This window comes from Grammomys surdaster, unplaced genomic scaffold, assembly GCF_004785775.1.
Source record: "Grammomys surdaster isolate TR1022 unplaced genomic scaffold, NIH_TR_1.0 332320, whole genome shotgun sequence".
Taxonomy (NCBI): domain Eukaryota; kingdom Metazoa; phylum Chordata; class Mammalia; order Rodentia; family Muridae; genus Grammomys; species Grammomys surdaster.
This window is the reverse complement of record NW_021627577.1, coordinates 4541-16820: the sequence shown is the minus strand read 5'-3', so window position 1 is coordinate 16820 and position 12280 is coordinate 4541. Positions and strand designations below refer to the sequence as shown.

Genomic DNA, 12280 nt, shown 5'->3' with positions numbered 1-12280 from the left:
AAAAAATACAAACAAAAGAAATAGGAAGAGATACTTTGTGACAATGTCAGTCTCCATTTAAGGAATGTCAAGAAGGTTGCCTGTTTATGTTGTTTTTTTATTTAAAAATAAAATGAGGGGCTTCAGTGTTGGTTGAATCAGTAAAGCATTTGCTGTGCAAGCATGAGGACTGGGTTTCAAAATTAGCACCCATGTTAAAGTGGGGAGGGACAGTTTTTACAGAGGCACTTGTCTCTAATACCAGTGCTAGGGAGGTAAAGGGGGCATGGTGGTCTTTGTACTCATAGGCATGCATTAGGGGAGCCTGGGATGTTAAGCACACAGGGTTGTTTCTTCAAGAGAAGGAGTGTAAAATCAAACCTGTTTTCCCCCCAGAAGCCTGGAGCAGACATACTTTCTAGCTTTGTGACTTCTGCACAATCTGCTTGGCTGAAGACTTCCTGGTACTGGACTCACCTCCAGACCCATTCATGTAAGCTTGTTATTCCTCAGTCAAGCTACAGAACCTATTGTTATGGAAGGTGTCACACGTACTTTACAAAGAGTTTTGCTGTAGTCACATCTGATATGTCTTTAGATTACTCTGTTCCACAAAGAGATTTAGATATGGTCCTGTAGTGGTGGCCCATGCCTTTACTCCCAGGACACAGGAGGCAGAGGCAGGAGGATCTCAGACTTTGAGTTCCAGGACAGCCAGGGCTACACAGAGAATCCTTGTCTTGAAAAGCCAGAGAGACAGAGAGAGAAGGAGAGAGAGAGAAAGAGGGAGGGGGAGAGAGGTGGAGGAGAGAGAGAGAGAGAGAGAGAGAGAGAGAGAGAGAGAGAGAGAGAGAGAGAGGAGACTGACTTAGGTATGCTTCCTTGTGCATGTGGTATTGAGTTATTCAGCATAAGGATAGTTTTTGCCAGATAGTGCTGTGCTTAAATATATCTAAAATAATCAACTGGGGTCTGAAAGCTAAAGTTTTGCCAGTGCTGGCCACTGAGTCCTGTGGTGCTGACCTGCCTTGTCACCTTACCTCCCATGGCCCTTCTCTCTGCTGCCCATACAGTCTACAGAGGCCTGCTGGTGAGGAATCTAGCTGAACTAGCAAGGTCCAAGTTCAGTGACAGAACTTGTCTCAAAAAGTAAGGTAGAGAGTAATTGAGAGAAACCCTAACATTAACCTCTGATCTAGCAGACGGTGGAACTAGGGACAGACTGTTCCTGAGCCTAACACAGTGCCAAACACTGCCAATGCCCCGAGGTTCCTGCTGTACACATACGTAGTAGTTTGAATATGCTTGGCCAGGAAGTGGCACTATTAGGAGGTGAGGCCTTGTTGGAGGAAGTGTATTACTTTGGGGTGAGCTTTGAGTCCTTCCTAGCTGCCTAGAAAACAGTCTGCTCTTGGCTTCCTTTGAATGAAGATGTAGAACTCTCAGCTCCTCCTGTGCCATGCTTGCCTAGAAGCTGCTATGTTCCTGCCTTGATGATAATGGACTGAACCTCTAAAGCTGTAAGCCAGCCCCAATTAAATGTTGTCCTTACAAAAGTTGCCTTGGTCATGGTATCTCTTCATTGCAATGGAAATCCCAAGGCAACATAGTTCACTGGGTAAGTGAAGATCAAACCCCACCAAGAGAGGATATTTGAGAGGTGAGGATGTTACCTCTGTCATAGAATGCAGCATACCTTGCCAGATCATGATCATGAAAAACAAAACATTGCTGGGTCCTAGGATATGAGTACTCAGTTACTGTAGCACAGTGGTTGTCAGTCTGGGGGTCTCAGTCCCTTGGAGGGATAGCAGACATCCTGCCTATCAGATATTTACACTATGAATCATGAATCATAATACTAGCAAAATACGGTTATGAAGTAGCAAGAGAATAATTTTATGGTTGGGGGTCACCACAGCATGAAGAACTGTATTAGAGGGTTGAAGCATTGGGAAGGTTGATAGCCACTGCCTTAGCATATAAATGACAGAGTATTCCTTGGTGACATTTCTTCTTTTGTCAGGTGGGCAAGATCTTGCTAGGCAACTAGGTTGGCCTTGATCGTCAGACTACCCTGCCTCTTCCTGAGTGCTGGGTTGTAGGCCCCCAGAACACAGTGTCCTCTTCCTTTATTCGAATCTACTCCAGGCTCTGGGCAGAATTCTTGGCTCTCACTGAAGAAGAAAGTTCTCCTCCAGTGCTCACTGTCCCCTCAGGACAACTCTGCTTCTGATATGCCCTCAGGTTCAGTTGTGCTTCCAAAAGTAAGATCTTATTTTGAATGAGGAATGTCTCTCATAGTCTCCGGCATTGGACTGGTTGGTGCCCACTCAGTGGCACTATTTGAGGAGGCTTAGGAGGAATGATCTTGGAAGAAGTTGGCTCTAGAGACGGGCTTTAAGAGTTTAAAGACAGCCGGGCAGTGGTGGCGCACGCCTTTAATCCCAGCACTTGGGAGGCAGAGGCAGGTGGATTTCTGAGTTCGAGGCCAGCCTGGTCTACAGAATGAGTTCCAGGACAGCCAGGACTACACAGAGAAACCCTGTCTCGAAAAACAAAAACAAAAAAAAAAGAGTTTAAAGACTTGTGTGATTCCTAAATCTCTCTCTCTGCTTTGTGCTTCCAGTTCAAGGTATGAGCCCTCAGCTTCCTGTTCTTCTTGCTGTGCCTTCTCCTCCATCATGGACTCAGGAACCACAGGCCCACATAAGCTCTTCTGTAAGTTATCTTGGCCATGGTGGTTTTCACACAATGGGAAAATAATGCATACACATCTCCAACACCAGTCATAGTATTTGAAACGAAAAGCAAATTCCATCCTTCTAACTCAAATGTTCTCAACTCCATTTAGTAGAACAACTCAAGTTTCAAAATTTCTGGGAGAAATTGTGGGTAAAAGAAAATATTTGTAAAAGTAGGGCAGAGGACTCCAGGTGTGGCCCCGCAGTGTTCCTTTGGCTTGTAGATCCCCCTATAGGAAGCATGGAATTACCTGGTTTCCTGGCTCCCAATCCTAATTCTTACCCTTAGTTTTCCCTCTGGAGAATTCCTGCTTTAGAACAGAATGCAAGCTCTTTGGGTGATGGGAACATTGGTTTGCCTTATGAGTTTATAAATGTCTAGCAAAAAAGTCCCTAACCTCGGGCATTCATGACTAAGATGTTCATCATGGTGTTCCTCACCACCTGAGTAATTCCACAGTCATCCACTGAGGTAGCTGCAAGTGCACACAGCATGAACAGCAGTGGGCAGGGAAACGAGGGTCCTTAGGAGATGCTAGCCTTAACCACTGGGAGGACTCAACCCCTTCTTGTCAGTCATTGTGGTAGTTTCCTGGGCTGCCTTAACAAAGCCCCTAGTGGCTTTCACAAAAAACGCAAGCTCAGCGCTTGCAGCCAGAAGTCCAAAATCAAGGTATCAGTTGGACCACCTCTGAAACTAACTGAAAGGAATCCTTCCCATGCCTAAAAACACAGTGGTCACAGTCCTGGGCATCTCTCCCTACTCCTTTGTCACTCATTTTCGATTTCTATCTGCCCCTGTTAGAAGAACAGTTGCTTTTAGTAAAGAGGGGCCACCCTGCAGGGTAGTGGCTCATGCTTGTAATCCAGTACTGGGAAGGCAGAGGCAAGCAGATCTGTGAGTTTGAGCCCAGCCCTGTCTAGGAGGGAGCACTAAGACAGCCAGGACTACATGGAGAGACATCATCTGGAGGCTGAGGTGAGGGAGGGGGAACGAACTAAACAAAAACAAACAAAACAATCCAAGGAAACCCCTCCCCCACCCCCAAATATCCAAGCATGATTGTGTCAGGCACACAGATGCTTCCTGGATCACAGAAGGGCTTCGAGGACAAGATGTTTACAGATCTTGGCCAGCAATGTAAGTGCACAGCCAATCGTGCGATTTCTAGCCATGGGGTCTTCCCCCTGCATCAGCCTCTCTTAAAAGAGTCCTGACATCTCCATGATGTTACACTTTCCTTGAGAGGAAAAAATTCCTTTACATATGGGTCTTTTCATATGGGTCTTCAAATAAAAATAAGCAACAAACGATGTGGAATAATACCAAATTCAATATATGACTAAAAAGCACAGGGAGAAGAAAAAGAAATGTCCACCCTGCGGTGGTACCAAGATGCTCCTCTAATCTTCAGTGAGGTGACAGATTCTGCAGTCAGGGCAGTGAGTGGGACTGCTGCCCTGGGGTAGGGGCAGGTTGAGAGGCTCCGGTGCCACCAGGGGCGCACGAGGGCCGGTGCTGGAATCAGGCGGGAACCGGGGAAGGGGCGGGGAAGAAGGGCGCTGTGCCTCTGTGGTTGGCTGAGCCCCGGTGCTCAACGTCCGGTTTGTTTTAAACACGGTCCCGCCCTGGTGCCCTGCTTTTCCAACGCGGCGCACTCCTGGTAAGTACTGTCCGCCTTGCGGATCCCAAGATCCCACCACGTGGCCTCCGAGGACCCCACAATGCTCGCCGGGCGTGCGGGTTCACGTCCCGTGTGTGTCCCTTCGGTGTGGGATGGCGATCAGCTTCGCACAGCCCGGATTTGTTCTTTCGGGTGGAGGCGCGGCCTCCCGACCGCCCGGGTCCTGGGCACGCTGGGGGCTCCTGCTGGCCCAGTAGTCCGGTGACAGGGACATCGCCTATTTAGGAAGTGAATGAGATCAGAGATCTGAGAGTAGCAGGATAATTCCGGTGTTAGCAAGAATGTCGCCCACGCAGCCATGTCCTCGCCGCATGTATCCTTCAAATGCGGCTCAGCACAGAGGCTGGGCTTTTTGTTTTGTGCTTTTTTTTTTTAAGATTTGAGGGCGTCGTCCGAGAGCAGGGAGCTGTGAGCCCACAGGAGCTGGATTACCCTTCCTCTGACACAGATCCGGCTTGTCTGGATTTTTGCCCTGGTAGAAAATCTGAGCGTCTGGGCACTTGTCCAAGGCATTAGGTGCCTAACCTCTGTGCTCCATATTGTTGAAACATTTTGTCTCACTGGAGAGTACCTAAAACCAGGCTTAGGTTTCTAGTGTGCACCCAGGAGTCCTGCCTGTTCACTACTGCTTTAACATTGTGAAGATCTTAAATTAGATGTGAGAAAGTAAGGAAAGTGCCACTTTGTAGTTTTCTGTTGATTTGCAAACTCTGAAATTGCGGTGTGTAGGCTGAATGAGACATCAATTTAAAAAGCATTTATTAAATTATTGAGACATGTTTTTATGCTGGCCAAGGAAATGTTTCTGCCCTAGTACCCGAGTGTTGGGATCTATGGGCATTTATGCCAGATGAAGGCCATTTTAGAGGGAACATCGTGTTGTGGGCTCTAGTAAAACGACAACCTCATGTGCTCTGCCTAGTAGTGCAACAAGGGAACATGCAAGTGAGTGATAAGTTTTGTTTCTGTTAGGGGTTATGTTTCTATTGAGTCATTTGTTTTGACAGAAGTATGAGAGCATGAACCACTGTCTAACTTAGGACTGTGGATACAGCAAGTTTTAGGGTAAGGACTTCCTTGTTCAGTCTCAGGAAACAAGTTTAGAGCTGCTTGTGGCATTGAAATCATATCATCTATGATGAGATCTGGTGCCCTCTTCTGGCATATGGACAGAATACTGTATACATGATTAAATCTTTAAAAGAAAAAAGAAATACTGTAGTTAGTAGTTTTGTTTCTAAACAGTAAGGGTCTATGCTTCTGGGGTGGATTTAGTTAGAATGGTGGCCCAGAGGAAATGAAATGGACTCCCAGCTGTCAGAAGTGTGAGGATCAGAACTCTGTGCAGGAATGAATGCTAGTCAGAGGCAGGATTTATGTCATCAGATGCAATTAGTAACCACCAGAAAGGTCCTTTGTGTAAAGAGCTCTGGCCAGGTACTTGTAACATTGCTGAGTTTTTTTTTTCTTTTGAGCAGATGCGGTGCTGTGTCCAGGATGCTGATGAACTTAAGGTGTGTTAGATGGTGTGTTTGACTGGCCAGGCATAATTCCAGGGACAATTCTTGGCCAAGGATGAGAACTCTAACCTGACTGGATACACTGCCATGATGGGTTAAAGGATTTACCTGAGGCCAACAGAACAGGCAGGAATTCAGTGCAGTCACCTCATGTCTTTTTAAATTAGATGAGGGTGTATGGAACATAGTGAGAGGGCTTAGCAGTGCCAAGCCTGGTTACCTTTGATTCTGGGGCTTGGTGGGAAGAACCAACTCTCTAGAGTTATTCTTGGACCTTCATTTGTGTGTTAGCACACCTGTGTGCACACACAAAATAATAAATGGGAGCATTGATGAATGTGTTAATACTTAGAGGAAGATCTGGCTTTGCATTTTAAACTGTCTTAAAACATTCCTGAGTAGATGTACCCAATGTACTGGTTAGTACATTAAAGATTCTGCAAAAAAAAAAAAAAAAAAAAGTTAATGTCAATACCAATGTGTGGCTTCATTTATTAATTAATGGTTGGGGGTCTAATTACCTGTGCTGTTTTTTTTCTGCAGCTCTGGATGTTGAGATGAATTGGTCCGACTTCCAGAAGAGAAGGTATGCAGCTGTGCATAGAATTAAGGCTTTAGTTTTCTTTGTCCTTTTATAGCAGGAACAGATGAATTTTGAGGCAGTCCAATTAGTTATGAGACCATGAGAATTATGCACCCATAGAACTAAGTTCCACTTAGTTTTCTATGTGTCCGCTCTAGCCTGAAACCTGCCACAATATCAATACAAGAAGCCTTTTTGAAAAACTTAGTTTTATCTATGAAACTTTTATACCTTTTGCCTGCATGTCTGTACTATGTGCATGCAGTGCCCATGGAGGCCAGAAGAGGGCATCAAATCCCCCTGGGGTTGGCGTTAGAGTTGTGAACTGCCACATGGATGCTAGGAATTGAACCTAATTCCAAGAAGAGCAGCCAGCCAGGGCTCTTAATTGCTCTAAACTTTGGCAACTCAGAATTGTCCAACACATGGTTGAGAAATCTCGTATCCCCAGGAGAGTGAGGTGTATGATAGGATCTACTGGGTGTCCTGGCTCAATACTTGCTATGTGTACTCTTAGTAGATGTAGCTGGAATGAGCAGACAACCTGTGTGATTTAAACTACCAGGTAGATACCTCATTATGTTCAAATGCCCCATAGAGAACTGAAGCAGATTGAAGTTAATGTTTTCACTCATAAGCCCAGCCTGAGCTGTGCAGTGCTGTTGCATGTAGGGAGCCGCGGCGGGTGCTGGCAAAGTCCACCATCGCTAGGTGGCGCTATCAGCCATAATTCTTCCTAGTAAACAAGTAAATTGCGCATGTGCCATGGTAAAAGCCCGCCAAAGTTAAAGCCCATCCCACGGTGTTTGGCACGCAACGAGTAAGCAGCCAATCAAAGGTGAATACACCGCTCTAGGGTATATAGCAGTGCTTTCCCAGGCCTGGGGGTCTTCTTCCACCATTTTGGTTTTTGGGAATAAACGTGTTCATACGGAAGGATTCTGGTGTGTGTGTGTGTGTGTGTGTGTGTGTGTGCGTGCGTGTGTGCGTGTGTGCGCGTTCTTGCCGGCGAGACGACTACACGAGCGCTGCACAGTTGGTGCCGAAACCCGGGAGAATTTACCATCACCGGCGCTGTTTAAGAAGACCCTCCACGCGTGGAGCGAATCCAGAACCGTAGAACAAGGTAATGTTCTCTGAGAGATATGTTTCGATTTGATTTAATTCACTTCCCTCCCCAGTTGGCAGGAACTTTAGAGGCTCTCGCCATGGTGCTAGCAGCGTTAGTTTTCTTCCTTTTGGTTCTCGTGAGGGTTCGGGGAATAGTAGATGGATTACAAGTCAGCATGTCAGAAACAGAGAAAGGAAGGAAGCGCTTAGAAATTCAGAAAGGAAAAGAGAAAAGAGACATATTAAGGAAATCAAGCCTCCCCAAGAACCAATTCACGGGGATGAAAGATGAGAGGAAGAACACTCTTGGGAGAGACGGGAGAAAAGGAAGCCTCAGAAAGAGATCTCTTTATCCGGTAAAGGAAGTGCTGGGGCTTGATGCCTCTGAGTCGGAGGGGATAACTTCCTCAGAGGACTCAGATGAAGAGATAGATGAAGAGGAAAGATGCCAGCCAGATAAACAGTTGCCGCCGCAAAATCTAAAGCAGAGGAAAACGAGAGATAGAAGCCGGACGGCCTCTAGGCCTGTAGCGCCCTCCCAACCTAATGTTCCCGGCGCACTTCCGCCTCTTGTGGACAGGCGCTGCTCAGGCTCCTTCCTTTCAGAGGAAGACAAGAGAAAAATGTTACAAGCTTTTCCAGTGTTTGAGGACGCGGGAGGAGGCCGTGTCCACGCACCTGTAGAGTATGCTTCTATCAAAGAATTTGCTGAATCGGTTAACAAATACGGAGTTGATGCTAATTTTACAATTATGCAGCTTGAGAGATTTGCCACTATGGCAATGACTCCGAATGATTGGCAGAACACAGTAAAAGCTGCTCTCCCTAATATGAGACAGTATATGGAATGGAAGGCTTTGTGGCACGATGCTTCTCAAGCACAGGCAAAGGCCAACGCTAATGCGGAGGGCAATCAGAGACAGTGGACTTTCGAATTATTAACAGGGCAAGGACAGTATGTTGCTGACCAGACTAACTATGATTGGGGAGCATATGGCCAGATTTCCGCCGCCGCAATTAAGGCATGGAAGGCCCTCTCGAAAAGGGGCGAGGCTGGAGGAAATTTAACAAAAATATTACAAGCCCCCCAGGAGTCCTTCTCAGAATTTGTTGCTAGAATGACAGAAGCAGCAGGCAAAATTTTCGGAGACCCAGAGCAAGTCAAGCCATTGATCGAGCAATTAGTATATGAAAATGCCTCACCAGAATGTAAGGCAGCTATTACCCCTAGGAGAAACAAAGGGCTGACAGATTGGATAAAGGTCTGCCGAGGTCTTGGAGGCCCACTGACTAACGCTGGCCTGGCAGCAGCTATCCTGCAGGGCCAGAGCCGCTCAAGTCCTGGCGGCCGTAAAGTATGTTATAATTGTGGTAAACCGGGTCATTTAAAACGAGAATGTCGTACTCCTATACAAAAGAAAACCCCTGGGTTATGTACTAAATACAGGAAGGGATATCATTGGGCCAATGAATGTCGCTCGGTTAAGGACATTCAGGGAAGGATTATTCAACATGATCCCTCCCCTATAGGAAGAGATGAAAATATTTCAAAAAACGAATATCCGGGCCCAATGTCTCAGGGCCCCAAAAAATATGGGACACAAGCCTACAACTGGGGGAGACCTCTAACTGCAGAGCTACAAGAGGTTCCGAAGGGTTGGACCTCCGCTCTTATCTCCCAATTCTTATTAATGCCACATGAGGGTGTGCAACCTATCCCGGTTGATTTTAAAGGTCCCCTGCCTGAGGGAAGCGTTGGCCTCATTCTAGGCCGCTCCTCTCTTACCCTGAAGGGGCTTGTGGTTCATCCTGGTGTGATAGACCAAGATTATACAGGGGAACTTCAAGTTCTCTGTTCTTGTCCACAAGGCATATTTTCTATCTCCCCTGGAGATAGGATTGCTCAATTGGTTATTCCAAGTTTACATAATTGTTTTCCATCCACCGGGGCGCCAAGAGGTGCCAATAGGTTCAGTTCTTCAGGAACTGACTTTGCTCATTTAGTAGTGGATCTCAAAACCACTACTTTACAATTAACAATAGAAGGGAAGAGCTTTACAGGAATTTTAGACACAGGAGCTGATAAAAGTATTATTTCCTCTAACTGGTGGCCTAAAACGTGGCCTGTTACACAGTCATCCCATTCCTTACAAGGGTTGGGATATGAGGCCAACCCTACCGTCAGTTCACGCTCCTTGACTTGGAAGACGCCAGAGGGTCAGACAGGAAGCTTTATACCTTATGTGCTTCCTCTTCCCGTTAACCTCTGGGGAAGAGACATTTTACAAGACCTGGGACTGACACTAACTAATGAGTACTCTCAACAAGCTATTAATATTATGAAAAGAATGGGATATAAGGAAGGAAAAGGCCTTGGCAGAAAAGAACAAGGAAGGTTAAACCCAATTTCACAAGAAAGTAATACAGGAAGACAAGGTCTGGGTTTTCCCTAGTTGCCACTGAGGGCTCTTTGCCCATACCCTGGCTTACAGAGGAAGCCGTGTGGGTTCCTCAGTGGCCCCTATCCTCTGAGAAATTGGAAGCTGCTACAAGGCTGATTGAGGAACAGGCACAGCTTGGTCATTTAGAACCTTCTACTTCTCCTTGGAATACCCCTATCTTTGTTATAAGAAAGAGATCAGGAAAATGGAGACTTCTCCATGATCTAAGGGCCATTAATAAACAGATGCAGCTGTTTGGCTCAGTGCAACGAGGCCTGCCTCTGCTCTCTGCTTTACCTAAGCAGTGGAGGATAATAATTATAGACATTAGGGATTGCTTTTTCTCCATTCCCCTACACCCGCAAGATAGGCAAAGATTCGAGTTCACCTTACCTGCTGTTAATCACCTTAAACCAGACAAAAGATATCAGTGGACAGTTTTGCCTCAAGGCATGGCCAATAGTCCTACTATGTGTCAGCTGTATGTACAAATGGCCCTTGAACCTGTTAAGAAACAATTTCCTTCTCTACTCTTGATTCATTTTATGGATGATATTTTAATATGCCATAAAGAGTTGACCATTTTACAGAACTCATATCCTTTATTAATTGCTACATTAAGACAGTGGGGTCTGCATATTGCCACAGAGAAGGTTCAAATTTCAGAAATTGGTTCCTTTTTAGGGACAGTTATTTACCCTGAGAAAATAGTTCCTCAAAAATTAGAAATTCGCAGAGATCATTTACATACCTTAAATGACTTTCAAAAGTTATTAGGTGATATAAATTGGTTAAGACCATTTTTGAAAATTCCCTCTGCTGAATTAAAACCTTTGTTTGACATTCTGGAAGGAGATTCCCATATTTCCTCACCAAGAACGCTAACACCGGCTGCAAACCATGCCCTGCGATTGGTGGAGGATGCCTTGCAAGAAGCTCAGCTAAAACGCATTGATGAGACCAAAACTTTTAATTTGTGTGTCTTTAAAACCAGACATTTACCAACTGCCGTGTTATGGCAGGATGGGCCCTTATTATGGATTCATCCTAATGTATCTCCTGCAAAGATTATTGAATGGTATCCAGATGCGGTTGCTCAGCTTGCCTTACGGGGATTAAAAACAGCTGTCACTCATTTTGGAAGGGAGCCTAAAGTTTTAATAGTGCCTTATACTGCACATCAAGTTCAAATATTAACTGCTACCTCTGATGTTTGGGCCGTGTTGGCTACCTCCTTTAATGGTCAAATAGATAATCACTACCCTAAACATCCCATTTTACAGTTTGCCTTAACTCAAGCTATTGTATTTCCACATGTCTTATCTCAAAAGCCGCTCCCGGATGGAGTGGTTGTTTACACAGATGGGTCAAAGACAGGTGTGGGTGCTTATGTAATTGATAATAAGGTCACTGCCAAACAATATCATGAGACCTCACCTCAAGTTGTGGAATGCTTGGTAGTTTTGGAGGTTCTTGAAACCTTTCCAGGCCCTTTAAATATTGTTTCAGATTCCTTTTATGTAGTAAATGCAGTTAAAGCCTTAAAAGTGGCTGGGCTAATTAGACCATCTAGTAGACTCGTAAAAGTTTTTCAAAAGATTCAATTCGCCTTAGTTAATAGGAGATTCCCGGTTTTTATTACACATATCAGGGCTCACTCAGGTCTACCAGGCCCAATGTCTCATGGGAATGACCTAGCAGATCGAGCCACAAAATTGGTTGCTATCGCCTTATCTTCCAAATTAGATTTGGCCAAAGATTTTCATAAAAACTTTCATGTGACAGCAGAGATGTTACGTCGTCGGTTTGAGATAACTAGAAAGGAAGCTAGAGATATAGTTACTCAATGTCAGAATTGCTGTCAATTTTTACCAGTGCCTCATGTAGGAATTAATCCACGAGGAATTCGGCCACTACAGATTTGGCAAATGGATGTTACTCACATCCCAACCTTTGGCAAATTACGATATTTACATGTTTCCATTGACACTTATTCTGGAATTATATTTGCTTCTCCGTTGACCAGAGAAAAGGCAGCACATGTTATTCAACACTGCCTTGAGGCATGGAGTGCCTGGGGGAAGCCTAAAATTCTTAAGACAGACAATGGGCCATCGTACACTTCTCAAAAGTTTAGACAATTTTGTCGCCAAATGGAGGTAACCCATCTGACAGGCCTCCCTTATAACCCTCAAGGACAAGGCATCATAGAACGGGC

At 45.3% G+C, this 12280-nt stretch overlaps 1 long non-coding RNA gene and 1 other non-coding gene across 2 annotated transcripts; both read left to right on the top strand.

The window, feature by feature from the left end:
- Positions 1–4352: 4352 nt before the first annotated feature.
- On the top strand, positions 4353–7231 carry LOC114616495. Its single transcript, XR_003710645.1, has 3 exons — positions 4353–4387; positions 5887–5922; positions 6472–7231. It is a non-coding gene; the product is annotated as an uncharacterized LOC114616495 (long non-coding RNA).
- Positions 5975–6045, top strand: LOC114616496. The gene has a single exon (XR_003710646.1). It is a non-coding gene; the product is annotated as a small nucleolar RNA SNORD93 (small nucleolar RNA).
- Positions 7232–12280: the final 5049 nt, after the last annotated feature.